Source organism: Patagioenas fasciata, chromosome 3, assembly GCF_037038585.1.
Source record: "Patagioenas fasciata isolate bPatFas1 chromosome 3, bPatFas1.hap1, whole genome shotgun sequence".
NCBI classification, from domain to species: Eukaryota; Metazoa; Chordata; class Aves; order Columbiformes; family Columbidae; genus Patagioenas; species Patagioenas fasciata.
Genome location: NC_092522.1, coordinates 43467244 through 43482906, shown reverse-complemented (window position 1 = coordinate 43482906; position 15663 = coordinate 43467244).

Here is a 15663-nt window from a genome sequence, read left to right as displayed (position 1 = left end):
CAAACCTAAATTCTGTAGCACAACAACTATTATACAGGAAAAGGATGAACAGCTGAAACAAGATGCAGAGAAGGCTTTCAGGCCAAGACAAGACACACCTCCTGAAAATGCTGATTAAGATGTCTCAGTGTACTTTACATGACACACATAAACAGTTAAATATACCATTATGCATGCACTCCCCCACAATCCCATGCACCATAAGGTCATGTGTTAGGGTGGTTTGATTCCCCAGGTAAAATATGTTATAAAGATCGAGGATGTTCTTTTAAGAGCTACCACATCCAAACAGTCGTGGTGTATGTATGTTGAAGATTAATGTTGGTTTTAATCATCAGTCTTCCTGGAGCAGCTCAGACAACTCTTTCGTATGAAGCCTCATAGCTTCCAGGTGTCACTCCCAAAGTCCTGGTGTCCTCACACAGCTGGAGCCTTCTTCTTGATGGCTACCATGCATCTTCAGTTCCATTGGACTGCAAGCAGTCTAGTCAAATGGCTTGATGAGCACAAAGTTATATAGCAAATATCCTCCTGTCCTGTTCTTTACCTAACTGCCTTCTCGGTTTTGCAGCCTCCTATGATACCCTGAAGTTTTCCACAAACTGGGAGTACTTCTTCTTGTGAATTATTGTGCTTTCGGCTCCCAGCGGAGCAGGTTTTCCTCCCCACAGCCAGGCTGATGGGACAAGGAAGAACACCACTTGGATTTCAATCAAGTGAAGAACACACTGCCTTCATAGTTTTTCAAATAATTCAAATCACAAGCAAAATGAAACTATTTTTCAAGAGGGACCAGTGACACATGAGCCCTGCCTGTGTTATGCCTAATTCCACCTTCTTTGGTTATCATCTTCTCCCCTGGCAGTTGCTGCCCAATCTGAGAGGTCTTCGTCGAAAGGAAAGCCTTATATCAGGGACCTCAAGAAGGGCAATTTGGGGACACATTGTGATGCTTGAGAAACTCACTTCCATGGCAAATAGCAATTTTGTAACATGTTCAGATTCTCACCAGTCTGAATCACATTCAGCAGCAGTGTTACAAGTGTGAGATAAAGCCTTATAACTCAGCTTTCTCACTTGTTTCCAGAATTTTTCACTGGTGGCAAGTACTAGCAAAGGGAGATGCTGCTTCCCTGCAGGGGCAGGTGATACCTGCTAGTTTAGGACTGTTTCCATTAGCATACAGGGCCAGGAAAATGTCAAACTAGAAAGGAGAAGAGGAATGGCCTCAGATGCACTCACTGAACTACTGCAGTAAGAAAAAAACATTTACTTCATTCAGTTGCTTGTCACAGCTTTTTTTTTGTGTTGGTGCCATACACAAATCTGCATTTAGAGCCAATTTTTGCACACTCTCGCAGGACCTTTGCCTTGGGTACAGGAACCTGGACTTAGTGTCAGCGTGCGATGTGAGTAAACAGGGTTTAATCCAAGAACTTTTTAACTGTGTTGTAAGTTTGCAAAGAGCTTCACATGAAAGCCCACATTGTTTCGAAGTGCTAGACATTTTCCTACTCTAAAGTTTCTAACAGGGAACTTCTGCTGGGTTTTGGATTCAGGTCTTGTCGGTTCCCTGGCTGCCAAAATGACTTTTGTGAGGCAGATAAAACTTGGAATAGATCTGGTTCAACCTTTGCAGCCAGCTCCTACGCCTATGAAGTTTCTGAAACAAAACCCAGAGTCTCTGAGGAAAGAAAAAAAAAAATACTCCTGCGTTCTCGATTGTCATTCCGCTCTCAGCCAGGTTTTATAGTTTAGGCACATCACAGCCCTAAAATCAGCCAGTGAAATCCCCTTTTAAACCGGTCATTGCCTTAAATCTTTTTTCCGTTTTAAGGTACAAGCACCCCGAAGCGCCGGTGCGGCGTGCGCGTTGCGGGTCGCTAACAAAGAAACAAAGCGGATGGCCGGGAAATCGAGGCGATGTGCAGTCACCCCCCGTTGACCTGTCTCAGCAGACCTCTTTATTCATGCAAGCACAGGAAATTTGCATGTGCCGCTTCGAAGCCGGCTGAAAATTTATCTTCTATAGTACAGTTTTTAAAGGGAAAAAAAAAAAAAAGTATATATAAAGTGCATTAATGCTTTCGGTGTCAACTCGCTTTAGAAACCCCCGTTCACTCCAGCTCCCTCGCCCCGGTCCCGCTGGGCTGACAGCCCGCGGTGACTCCGGGGAGGCAGCTCGGCGCTGCGGGAGCCGCCCGCCCTCCGGGGCCTGGGGAGCAAGCGGGAGCGGAGGCGCTGCCCCGCTGGCGGAGAGGAAGGCGGCGGCGGCGGCTCCATTGAGCCGCTGGCCCTCGGGACCCCCCTGTTCCAGCACCCTGCGCGGTCCCGGCGGCGGCGCCCCGGCAAGGGCCGAACCGTGAGCAGCGAGGGACCTCTAGCGTCCGCCCCGGCGCCGCGCCGCAGCTCCGCCCGCCGCTGCCCCCGGGAGCCGCCTCCGCCCGCTCGCGGCAGCTCAGGCCGTGCGGACGGCGGCCATGGCCGCGGGAACCGGGGGTCACCGCTGCCCCTGCGGGGGTCGGGGGAAGGGGCTTTGCTGACCACGTGGTGCTGGTCGTGGGAGACGGGAGGGAGCCCTTACCTGCCCCTGCGACGGGACAGCGCAGGGACGGTCCTTTGCCCTCGACGACGGCAAACGAAACAAATTCGATTGTGTGTTGCGAGCAGCGGGGATGCCTCCTCTGCTTTCCCTGCTCCCTGCCAGCATCCAGCACTCCACCGGGGCCTGGCACAAACAATCAGCAGGAGCCCCATAGGGCCCTCCCCACCTTTCAAAATGGAAGCTTTAGCACCTCGGGTAATTGGCACGCTGGGCCAATTAACACCGGGGCTGAGCCTCTGCATCCATCATCTTCTTCGAGGCAGGGAAGGCATATGGGTGCCCAAGCCTGAGCAGCACCTCGCATTTCTCTGGAGGGACAGCAAGAGAGTTTGTGCTTGGGCAGCTGCTGTCACTTTGGAAAACTTTTAACACTCAGCCAATGTCCAAAAATAATATACTGGTACTTGTTCAAGCTGCTGCTGGGAGAAGCTCTGAAGGCCTCTTGTCTTCTCCTGTGTCATGCTGATGGGCCTCCTTGTCCCAGCCCCTGTCTCCGTCCCTGCCCCTGCTCCCTGATGCATCCTCTCCCAGCTTGGCCCCGTGCCCATGGGCCTGCATGCAAAACAGCAGGAGAGAAAAAGCTGAAGGATTTCCTTTGAGGAAAACCCAAAATTGACTTTTAGGGGTAGAAGGGCTGCATTTGTGTAAGCCCACACATGGACTGCAGAGGTGATGCTGCGGCAACCATCCTGCTCCCTTTCTCTGGCATGCGCCTCATCCCACCACGCAGATGCATACACGTTGCTTTTCCCAAAGCTCAGCCCAAGATGTGAGCCCTTGGTGTGGCGTGTTGCTACCACTTTGTTCTGAGCCTCCACCAGCAAGCGGCCACTGCTGAACCACCAGAAAGGCCAGCATTACCAAAAACATGGCTTTTCAGAAACAGTTGATGGCATCTTGTCTGTTTGCTCTGGAAATGAGGAGGTGAAAGCAGGACATGGTAATGAGGAAAGAAAGAGGCAGCTTTCCATGCTGGCTGAAGCAGAGACGGAAGAAGCACAAGCAGACAGCAGCATGGGAGGGTGCCAATGGGAGAGGGGACACATCTCGGCTCAGCAAGTAGTCAACAACCGCACTTGACCTTTTCCTGGGAAAGCGCTTTTAAATAAGCCCTATTGGGCAGGAAATGTGCTGGTGCTTTTCATGCAGGTTTCCCTGCCTTGCACATGAGTCATCAGCAATGTTTAGGCACCCACTCACCTCTGGACAGCACCTGTGAGACACATCTCCCTCCTGAGTGAGGGGTTTTGGTGGATATCTTGCCAGACCTTAAAGTGTGTGGTTTGAGATTTGGGAGCCTGAGGGAAGTGGCAGCCTGGTGGGCCCCCCCAAACTGCTTGGGCAAAACAGGCAGCAGAGCTGCAGAGCCAACAGCAATCATAGTGCTGGAGCTGATGCCCAGCCAGATGCTCAGCTTCCCAAGACTCACGGCTCTGCTGTTCAGCATCCTCTGAGCAGGGACCATCCTACTGCCCCTCCTACTCTCCCCATAGTCCAGATCTGGCCTCTGCCTGCTCCATCCAAAATCATTGCCCAAAATGATTGCTTCCTGAGCTCAGCCTGCAGGCAGTCCATGTTCACCCTCCAAGGAAACCATCCCCAGGCAGCTGTTGAGCACATGGTAAAAGCACCACACCTATTTCTGGGTGTTTATGGGCTCTTTCATCTCTCTTATCCTTCCTCAAGCCTTTTGCTGAAACACCCAGCCCTTCAATAACAGTATTCCTGTTTCCTGCTCTTTGTCTCCTCTTGTTTGAGCTCCAAGACTCAGATGCTGATGTACAAATACATGGATAATGTTGTATTCTCTGGTGTGAAGGAGAACTGGAAAAAATCACCTACAATACAAAGAAGGGTCAGTTTGTTTTCACAGCATAGAAGGTAATGTTTGTCTTGCCTTGCTTTTTTTCTTGGAAGTCTGGATGTATGACAGGGGAGCTTGTTGGATTGAGACAGAGGAAAAAAGCAGGTGAAAGTTGATTTGCAAGGAAGTTACTTATTCATATTTTTGTACTTTTGGTTGTGCCTAGAGCTGTTGTTTGTGTATCCCATATATTTGGGAAATGCTTCAGAGATGCAACAGCCCTGTTGATGCATCAGTTAAGGACCATGCTGACAAGTGCCAAGTTTTCTGAGGTGCCTGATGAGCTCTCCAAGTTGAGAATCAACTTTCCTGGAAAATGAACTTCAGAAGGAAAAAAATTGTCATGACCAGGATGTATTTTTAAATTTTACATAGAAAAATAAAAACAAAATGCTTTGTCTTAGCAGCTATGTATCATGAGCAATGAAGCAGGGGTATCCTTTTATTTTTTCTCCACAAAAAGCCACTTCCAAAACAGGTGAAGAAGAGCTGAAAACCCTAAGTACAGAGGAGGAGAAGCAGAGTTGTGCACGCCAATACCATTGCATCCTTATCAATCTCACCACTATTATACAGAAAGATGCAGATGCACACATGGCCACCTCCAAGCCAAGTACGAAGCTCTCATGTCCCCCTGCCATACCAGGATCCACAGTGCTCACTACCTGAAGAACATCATCTTAAAGACAAGGCAGCCTGACTCTTTCCAGAGCTGAAAGGGGCTGGAGGCTCTTTGAGGATAGGAATGCGCTGGTGGTCCTGGCACAATGTTCACCAGTTCCTGATGGGACCAGCAGGGGACAGGAAGGGGGACCATGTGCACAGACAGGCTTGTGGCGCAGCCTGTAGACTGTCCCCAAATCAATAGTGCCAAAAATGGGAAGGCCCCATTGGCCGAGTGATGGAGGAGTCACAAGCAAGGAGGCAGAAGTGTGAGAGGGATGTGGATACCAGGAGAGAAGACGGATGAGGGTATTGCAAGAGAATGCAACCAAGACACGATATCCACACTGATGCCATGACCCAAAAGGTTTGCGTGGGAGATTGCATGAACCGGGAGAAGAAACTAAGTCGCTAAGGGCTGGTCACCACCTCTGGTAAAGTCACCACCTCTGGCTCCCTCCCTGAAGTGCCGAGGAGGCTGCTTAGGGGAAACATTGCAAGGTAGGTGCTTGCCACCTGTCTCCTGGCATCAGAGGAACAGGCTGGAGAGCCAGATGGACTGATCTTCTCCAGCATATCCTTCTCCTGGCTTTCAAACCCCAGGACCATGGTCAGTAGGAGCAGGGAAACACTTGAGAAAAACAGAGCCAGGCTGCAGGAGAGATGACAGCGGGTGAGGCTCAGTCTGCATCGTGAGGCTCCTCGTTAGCTCCACGTTTTTCTTTCCTCTCCCTGCTGGTGTGAGAAAACGCACACTGCATTTGTTCGGCTGCCAGGAGTATGGCAGCTCAAGCACCATCTTGTTAACTTTGCTGTGTGTCTTTTCCCTCAGCATTGCTTTAAATAATGAAGGGAGTCATGATCCACCAGCTGGATTAAACGTTATGAACTTATCTGGCTCAACTCCAATGGTGATATATTTGGTCTCATTATTTTATGCACAAATGCCACAAAACAGCACAAGATTTTAAATTTTTTTTCTAAATAGTCTTTTTCTTTTAGCACTGACATTTCTTTTATTTGCATTAAGATTTGCAATGAACAGTCTGTGCCAGACCAAATTTGTCAGATACTTCTGCTTTTATGGCTGGTTTGTTCCAGGAAATCAGGGTTGGAAATCGTATCCCCTGACTTCAGGGATGGGTGAGCAAGCACTTCCAGGGTGGGGAACATCTCCTCACATTTGGGGACCTGCTGTTTGAAGAAATGGGGAAAACAGTGAATGCATCATGGTGCCACAGCCAGGATGTCAGCTCGGGAAAATGGAAACTGAGGTCCTCATGCAATATGACTTTCAGCAAGCATCTAAGCTGTAGTTGCCCCAGCTGTATGGGGAAGATAATATTCAGCCTGCTTTATAAAGTACTCAAAGGCCTACAAGACTTTTATTAAATGGATATCTACTATAGATGGAAGTGGTGAGAAGTGGTGCTATGTGAACTGCAAGTCATCTGCAAGACAGAGACAGGGAAGGTTTTGCAAGGGAGGGCAGCTAACTGCCTGCAAAAGCCAGAGATACCAAGTGGATCAAAGGTCAGGGATGGATAAGAAACGCCTTGAGCACAGAAAAATTAGAGGGAAGAAGCCTTCACTGTGGATACTTTGAGCTTGCAGCACTACAGATCCAACAGAGTTTGGCCCTACCTAAGAAACATAAAATTGCCTTGAACCAGGCTCTCATGTCCTGCTATTCCAGCAAAGTAAAATAAAAAATTCACAAAGAGTTGTGAGCCACCTGGGACGGTAATGCCCATCAGCTTCAAAATGATGATTTCTTAGTGATAAAAGAGCAAGAAGCAAGGGTGTTGTATGGGGTGTTTTACCTAGCCATCCTGGCAACATCATGTCGTGTTACAATCCAATTCAGCCTTCAGGCAACGCACTCCTGCTCTGCTTCCGGAACCAGTCAGTGTCTGCTCTGGGTATTTCATCTAACAACCCAGAGAGAAAGAGAGATTAGAGAAGCAGAAACCTACAACATCTGGGGAAAAAAGTCTTTTTATTTTTCCCCTTTTGTTTTGTGTTTCATATAGTCTTAGGCCAGTACATGTTGCTGTGCTGGGTCTGCTTTTGAAGTAGTTGCCGAAAAGTCAACACCAAGTTTGGGAGCATCTGGAAAAAATGTGAATGTAATTAATCTGAAAAGCAAAATCAAGCTTTCCCCATTTTGTTTTTCATTAAGCAGAGAAAGGGAAGAGAGTGCTCCATGTATTCAGCCATTCAAGTACGATGTACTTGGATACCGTTTGGGTGAGCCCAAACATCGCTCTGCAAATATTGACAGTCTCTTTGTGTAACCAAGAGCTCTCAGAGTCTAATTTTAAGTGCTCGTGTGGTGTATTCCCCAATAAAAGTGATGCAATTAGGGGAAGAACAAGCCCACGTGTGCTTGTTTGATGGCTCTTCCAGGCATTTCCACCCAGCGCCACGAAACACCTACTCATGACATGGCTGCACCGTTGCCGTTGTCAGAGCCAAGCCTCTTCCCCAATAGTTTTAATCTTCCATACAAATCCAAAGATTTAAGGTGAAGCTTAAAAGTGTACTGGGGTTTTTTTATTATTATTATTTTGCTAATAATTCAGTCTTTAGCAGATCTGGGGACATTTTACGGCCTGATAAAAATACCTGCAGGACTGAAGAGCTCTTCTCAAGGCAGTAAGTGCCATTCCCAGGCACTTCACAGACTGAAATGACACATTTGGATCTCCTGAATTCACAGCTGAAACGGTCCCAGCTCTGGGGCAGTACGCAGTAATTATTTGATTGCCTACAGTTTAATAACATTATAGGAAAACTCAGGGCAGGAAAGAGATAATGCCTCTTTCTTGCAATTCAATCAGGAAGTAGGATTTAGGAAGCTGGAGTGTATTTCCACACACGCACCCCCATGCTTGAATCTGTTCAGGAAATGGGTGTTAGTCCTGCAAAAAGCACCACTGGATCTTTAATGGCCACAGGTGGCCAGGATTGTGACTACACATCATTCGCAGACAGTTCAATAAAAGAAAGACCAGCGTGCTTTCTCTGCTGGGATGGTCCCTAGCCCCATGGCTCCTGATGTAAATCACAGGCCATCTGTGCGTTACGATGGGCCTCTCTCTTTTCCCACATTACAGAAATGAGAAACAATAATTGGATCCTCCAAGCTAAAAGGACGTAGGTACAGTGCTAACTCCTTAGTGCAATTATACAAGGCGACAGGCAAGGGTTTCAGGAGCATTTTAAAGCCATCAGATAATCAATACAGAGGCCAAGAAACAATGGTAGGGTTCACAGCTAAACGGATAAGGTGCCATGTCACGTATGACCTATTTCACAGCATAAGCATCACTTCTGCCCCAGTTGTCTTCTAAAAGATATCACTGGATACTGCTGCCACTGGAGAACAAGAGGTAAGCATCACAGTCTTCCACTGAGGTGTTAAATGAGCACCATCAGAGGTTAAATTAGCAAGTCCCAGTGTAATTCTGTCATAATATTTCTTTAACATTGAAAACAAAATTGAATGGTCCAGCAGTTGTGCAGGGCAGAGTGTCAGTGAGATCTTGGCTTTCACATACCCAAGGGTACAGCCAGCCAATATCGAGCATATTTAGGTTCCTCTCAGGTAGCCTCACCCCCACAGGAGAGCAGGGAATCATCTCCCACTCCCACCTTCCAGCAGTCACTACAGGCCAACTATTGCCAAATTTGGGACCCTGTCACCCTGCCAGGTCAGAGCAGGCAGGAAAAGCAGGCAGGCTGAACACCACAGGAATGCAATCATCCTAGTTTGACTTGTAAATGAATCCTTGCTACTGGAAAAACACAGCCATGCTGATCAACATGTATTTGCACATCAGTGGTTCTGCCCCAAAGAGATACGTTGGCTCACAAGCCTCCTGTCCCACCACCCATGGGAGATCAGCCCCAAATGCCATCACATAACATGGGGAAGGAGTCGCTGGACTTGAAGACTCCTGCCAGTATCCTCCAAAAGTGCTGTACAGGAGCTGCAAGGTGACTAGGTCAAGGAAGGGGTAGACAACAAGGAGCTGGTCCAGATGAATCTGGGGAGAAGGCAAAAGCAGCAACAGAGGGCACTTCTCCAGGCTGCCCCAGTACCTGAAGGTGTGGCGCTCCAGTACGTGACTGCCCCCAGCTTTGCATGTTTCAGTGTATAGAAGCACAGGGCTGCTAGACAGTTTCTGTTCCCAATGAGGGTACAGACAAGTCTTTGATGAAACCCAGATGTGTGCAAGAGCAGGACCATCCTTGACATGGCATAGTGTGTTTTTCACCACTGGGGCTCCACACAGCAAATAATTTCCTCCTGAGGAAGCTGATCTTACGCTGTGCTTCTGAGCTCTCTTGCTGCAAGGCAAAGATAACACCCGAACCAGGATATTTAGAAACAGAGACAGCAATTTGTATCTCTCCTTTAACGTGCAGAGGCAGCCCCCTGCGTGCTAGGTTGAAACACAAATGAAGTAGTTTGGATCCTTGTCTGGTTTTTTGCTGGACTCTGCTCCCTGCATTGCTGGCCAGGAACACAGACATTTTGGCTGTATGCCATTTCAGCTCTGTATGAGGTTCATAGCCAGGGAGGCTGGAAGTACTTCAAGAAGGCTTCCAGTCTATCTCACCTCCTGACACATGAAGAGTGGTGAAACTGGCAGGAGGGAGTTCCTCCTACCTGGGGCTTGTGCACCTCTCAGTCCTGTTCTCCTGTGCCTTTTGGACACAGCAGCTCAGTACATCTCAGTACGGAACATCTCAGTGCAGCTCAGTACATCTCTGATGTTCCTTAAACTCCTTAGGTGTGGGGCTTGCACTGAGTCCTGTGATCAGGACTCATGATCCCTTGTGGATTTCAAAGTACAGAAATGTGTTTCAGTTCCTGGATGGAGAAACGCACAGAAATTTCAGATTCAATGTGAAATTAGTTACAAATAGTTACTGCTGGGCAACTGAATGTATGAAGCTTGAATCCCTACGACTGAGTGTCCTGCTCCTGAACTACCCCATGTCTAATGTGCTCCCTTTAGCAATTCTTCATTTTGCTTCTACAGTGCTCCCTTCACAGCTGTGGTGTTTGTAAACCCCTTTTCCTTCGTGGCACCTAGGTAATGCTGCACCTGAGCTCCTGTGGCTGCAGGCTTATCTTTCCTTTTGGGATGCTTGTTTGCACAAAGGGACTGAACTGCAGGGACTGAACATCTTTGAGAACATCACCTTCATCAAGCTGCTCAGGAAGTTCAGGAGAGTGAGCTAACAGAGGGATCATCCAGGCCTTATTTCCACATGAAACAAGGCTAAAGAAAACCCATAGGTTAGAACTTATGGAGGCCTTTTACAGCCTTAGGAGGGTCTCTTTGCTTGTCATCTCCAACATGGCCAGCTCGTGCTCTCACCCTTTCTCTCTCTTCTTCCCAGGACTGTGCCAGACACCGAGACTCTCCGAGTACCGTCTCTCTGCACTAAGGTAGTCTTGGTATTTAGACTTCCTCCCCAGCCATCATGTGTTCCCAAGGGGGACCCTCATCTTATTTTACAGCTGCAGACCAATTCAATATGGTTTTCAACTTGCTTCCAGTCTCCAGATCCTCTCCCCTTGCTGCCACAACCAGAAAGCCAGACAGGTTTCTGTGGGATGGGAGCTGACTCCTTGCACCCCTTGTGTGCTCCTGCTCTGCCTTACTGATCCCCTTCCAGCATGGAGGATTTTTCTTTTCTGTGATAAGGGCAGCATATGTCTGGATCTGCAATTACAAGTTGTATCTTTGTGAATCGCCAAGAAATGAATCCTCCTTGATCCAGCCCATGTGTTGTTGCTCCCCCCTGGTGCCAGAGCGAGTGTATGATTTGAACATGACACCCATCTTACCTCTGCAGACGAGAACTCTGCTCAAAGTTACTCATGCATGAGAGCTTAGAGTCGTGCAGTGCTGCTCCTCTTCCTCTCTTTAAGTGTTAAATAGATCCAGACTGTCATCCTCCTTCACATTTTTGCTATTTCAGGGTAGTGCTTGCAGCAGTGGGAGCTTGTCCCCCAAATTAGGAGAGGGTGTAGGTAGCAACATCTCCAGGTACAACCGGGTGGCTGCTGGTGCCAGCCCATGCAGAGCTGTGGGACTGTTCTGCCTCGATGAGCCTGGAAGAGCAGTTTTCTCAGAGCCGCTGTTTACATTAAACCACCTATTCTGTTATCTTCCAGGGGGAAATTATTTTATTTCCCACCCCCCGCCAGCTAAAGAACATTAATGCCATAAAAATACTAAGAGATTTAGAGCATCCCTTTGTTTATACAGTGACATGCCACAGTGACAGGCACAATACAAATAGTTAAACACTGAGATAACCAAACACTCAGGCTGATGAAAAAAAAAAAACAACCAGCATTTTTCCCATTCCAAATTCTTCGCAGTGATCTGATTTGACCTCCAGCACAATGCATACTTTAATGATGCCTGAATAATGACTGGGCAAGGAATTAACTCCCACAGTGGGTTAAGGCACTCACTTTCACCCAGAAGACCTAGGCTCAAACCCTGAATAAATCGAATGGGGTGATCTCATGCCAGTTCTTCATGGTCCTTTGTTCACACTCTGCAATTTGGTGGAGCTGGTGGCCCCCACCTGCCTCCTGCAGAGAGAGGCTGGCACTGGGGTAACAGAGGGGTAGGGGCCAGAGTGGAGGTGTGTTTGCAAAAACCAGAGATTCCCTCTAATCCAGGGATCTCAGCTGCTGAAACACTAGGAGTAGGGTAGCGACGGCTTTTACAGATCGGCAGCACTGCCACACCACCTCCTGGGTGTCGGACATTTGCTGCTGTCAAACACCTTCATGTCAAAAAAAACCCACTTTAACTGTGTAACAGATGCTCAAGTATAACCTGCCTAAGTGTGAACAACCATAGATTTGTCTCTCTGGGTTTATGAGTGGGAGAGCAAACATAATTCACTTAGCCTGTGGCAGGGTCGAGGGAGGTCTTCAGGAGGTGACTGTGCTGACGAAGTTTTATCCATCCTATGAAGACAGTCATGTCAGTAGGGCAGGACAAAACCCTGCACCTATCAAACAGGGAACTTGGAGGAAAAACATTCTTCTGGTGGCTCGTATTTTCTGCATTTCTTTTGTACTTGTTGCTAAGGTCGCTTGGATGGAAATGGGAACCTTTGAGTGGCATTTCCAAATCCTGTCACCAAAAGCTAGAAGCCTGGCATGCATATTGGAGCCCACAAATGATGTTGGTGAAAACTGAAGTGCTCTGCAGCTGTGAAAATGGCATCACTGCTGCCTAGATGCTCCACTTCAGTTAAACAAATTGAAAGGCTGCTTTATTTTCTTCTATTTTTATTTAATTTCTTCTACTAAGGACAAACCCAAAGCATAGCCAGTAATGCCACAGAGAAGTGCTGTGAAAATAACTGAGTCATAATATTGTATTATTTTACCTTCAAATAAGTGGGCAGCAAAACACGAAGGTAAATTAAACAAAGCGCATGTATTCATGCAAATATAACTGGTATTAAAAACATCATGTGGGTAGTGCTCCATCCCAAAGAAGACAGAAAGAGGAATGTAATTCAAAAGTTTTCCATGAAGCCTCATCCAGCATGTAAGTCTACTAGGATGAAGTGGGTTTTGACATATTAATATGGACAAGTTTTAAAAAGTTTTAACTGTGGTTTTCTTTTCCTCAAAGTGCCATTGATTGCGATTCAGAGGCCCACAGTGTGATGTGATGATAGCTTGTGACAGCTGAGTAGCAGTGGTTGATGGAATTCTGGTCACGTCAGTGTCCACAGGAGCTTGTGTCATCACTGAAATAGCAATGGGATGTCAACCCATCTTTCCAAATTCTTAATTAATAAGTCAGGCTTTTTTGACACTGCATGTCTGAAATACTTGCAAAATGGTTTAGGTTTCAGGTGGGAAACTGGAGGAGCATTGTCGGTACTGAGAGGGATATCCTTCCTGTGCTGGCTTGATAGGGAGCAGCTTTGTTTCACATGTGAAACATACAAGACAAATCAATACAGCTGAATTATGGAGCACAAATGATGTCTACCAACTTCAGCAGGTGCAGACCTCAGAGTTTGCAGCATCAATCCTATTTACTAGCAGTGGCAGGGGGGCTCATGGCTCCTTACAAGATACAGCTCAGCAATAAGCCTGTTCTGGGCTTAGCTCAGTATTTGTGAGCTGTGCCTGAGGCACAGATGCTGCATGCACAGGTCAAGTGAATTCTCTGAGCCCGTTACTGGTGGGTGAGCTGAGGCACAGAGGGATAACACGGCTCCTCAGCATGATCTCCAGGAGGAGTCGCTGTCCGGGAACAGAGCTAGAAGGTCTCAGCGGATCAGCACCCTCTTCCTGCCTACTAAGCACCTACTAAGTTCTTGCCTTGGAAAAACAGGGAACCTTATGCTGTCTCTCCACATATGGAAAAACCGTGTCCATCCCATCACAGCTCACTGCCCTAAACCAGCACAGCCCGTCACCAAGTTCTGGTTACAGGCAGGACACAGAAGCAGGCAAGTGCTGAGGCAGGCGGGAAAGGCAGTGAAACCCAAGTGGATCCACAACCACCACAAGCTTCTGGGTACCTCAGGAGGGAAAACTTGTCTGCCTCAGAAACCCACAGCAGCTCCTGGAAAATGAGTCGTGTAAACTGGGGAAGGCTGCAGCAGCAAAGCATGTAAACACTTTGAAAATGTCCCGCGGACCTGCAGCAGCTGGATGGAGCCAGCCTGCTCCCCGGCAGCGCAGCCGGTGAGAGGACAGTAAGGAAAGAGGCTGACAGGGCTACTGCTCTCCCTTTGGACAGTTTGCTCCTGCCAGCCAAGAGCAATGAAGTGCACAGCGAGAGATCAAGACAAATTCAGAAACAAGAAACTTCTTCTCAAAGAGGGTGCCAGAGCACTGGAACAGGTTGCCCAGAGAGGTTGTGGAGTCTCCTACTCTGGAGACATTCAAAACCCACCTGGACACATTCCCGTGTAACCTCATCTGGGTGTTCCTGCTCCGGCAGAGGGATTGGACTGGATGATCTTTTGAGGTCCGTTCCAATCCCTACCATTCTGTGATTCTGTGTAATAGGCCATGGGAAATCATGCTCCTACAGAGGCTGGGAGTCAAGAGTAAGAAGCTCTTTAAAAAGGTTTCTGTGTTCAGGAAGTCTTTGTAGCACCAGGCAATGTCCAGCCCTGCAGCTTGGCAAGTCAAGGTGGAGCAAAACGCTTGAAAACCCCTGTGCAATAGGCTCACGGCAGCTCTCTGTCTGCCTGAGGGATTTCCAGACGTCACCCCAGCCAGGCAGGCCAGCAGCCAGCAAGCCCAGCCCACAGCCCCCAGGGCACAGCACTGCACCCCCAGGAGTCACACATGCTGCCCTGTTTGTGCTGGTGCTGTTTACACACAAGAGTTTAAAGCATCTCCCCCGGTTTCTCTGCAAATTACTGCATTCAGATGAAGTGGCAGCTGCTGTAATTAAGACACAGTTAATTACATATCCCCTTAATTGCAATGATAGGATTTTGTCAATTTGGTAAATAAGAATTGTTAGGTTTCTTCCGGCAAGTGCAGCCTCAGTGCGACTCAGACGCGGCTCGCTTTGTCTCCTGGTGAACAGCGAGCCGCCCGGTGCTGGGCCAGGATGGTGGCTCCCAGGTGGCAAAGGTGCTGGCTTTCAGCTTGCCACTAAACTTCAGCTCTCCAGCTGCCCACCAGCTGCCCTAAAGGCCATGTCAGAGGGCAGCATCCAAAGGTAAATGCTTAGCCTGAGTTTCAATGCAAGTGCAGTGCTTGGGAAACTTCTGGAGCCACAAGCTGACAGGAAAGAGGCAAATCTCCTCAATCCTTTCTTTTTTGTTATTTAGGAAAGATAATGGGAGTGAGCTGAATTTCTTACAATAAGGAATGAAATCCCCCATTTACCTGCAAGCAGGCAGGACTGGTGTCACAGCCAAAGGGCTTTTAAATTCCAGCTCTTTCGTCAAGAATGACTACAAAGATAACTTTGCAGCTTTCTTTCTAATTTTCTCCCTTACTGTGCTGAACCGGTAAATTTCTTTTTCTCTTCACCAACCCAGCAAAGCCCGGGGCCAGCTGGGGCAGGTGCCCTCTGCCACCATCACTTTCTGCCTCCTGTCCCCTGTGCCGCCCCAGCGCTTGCAGGCTGCCCTTCCAGGATCAAGTCTCCATCTGCGACAAGATCACCGGGTTGACACAATGTTGTCTAAGTGGAGAAAACAAGAAGACTGATGGGTTGCAAAACACCAGGACTGAATTCAACCATTGTCACCTGTCTCTGAATGAGAGCTGAGCCAGAGTCCCGCAGGGATGGCCAGATCCTGGAGCGAGACGGGTGGCTGACAGAAGAAACCCCATCTTTCCATCCTGCCAAGGAGGCAGCTTGATACCGAGGAGAACGTGTGTGAAACATGTATGTCCTTTTTGGAATTGCTTTTCAGTAATTCAGTACCTAGAGCTGTCATCCATATTCATGAATGAATTCTGGTTGACTGAAGAAGTATGTTCAGG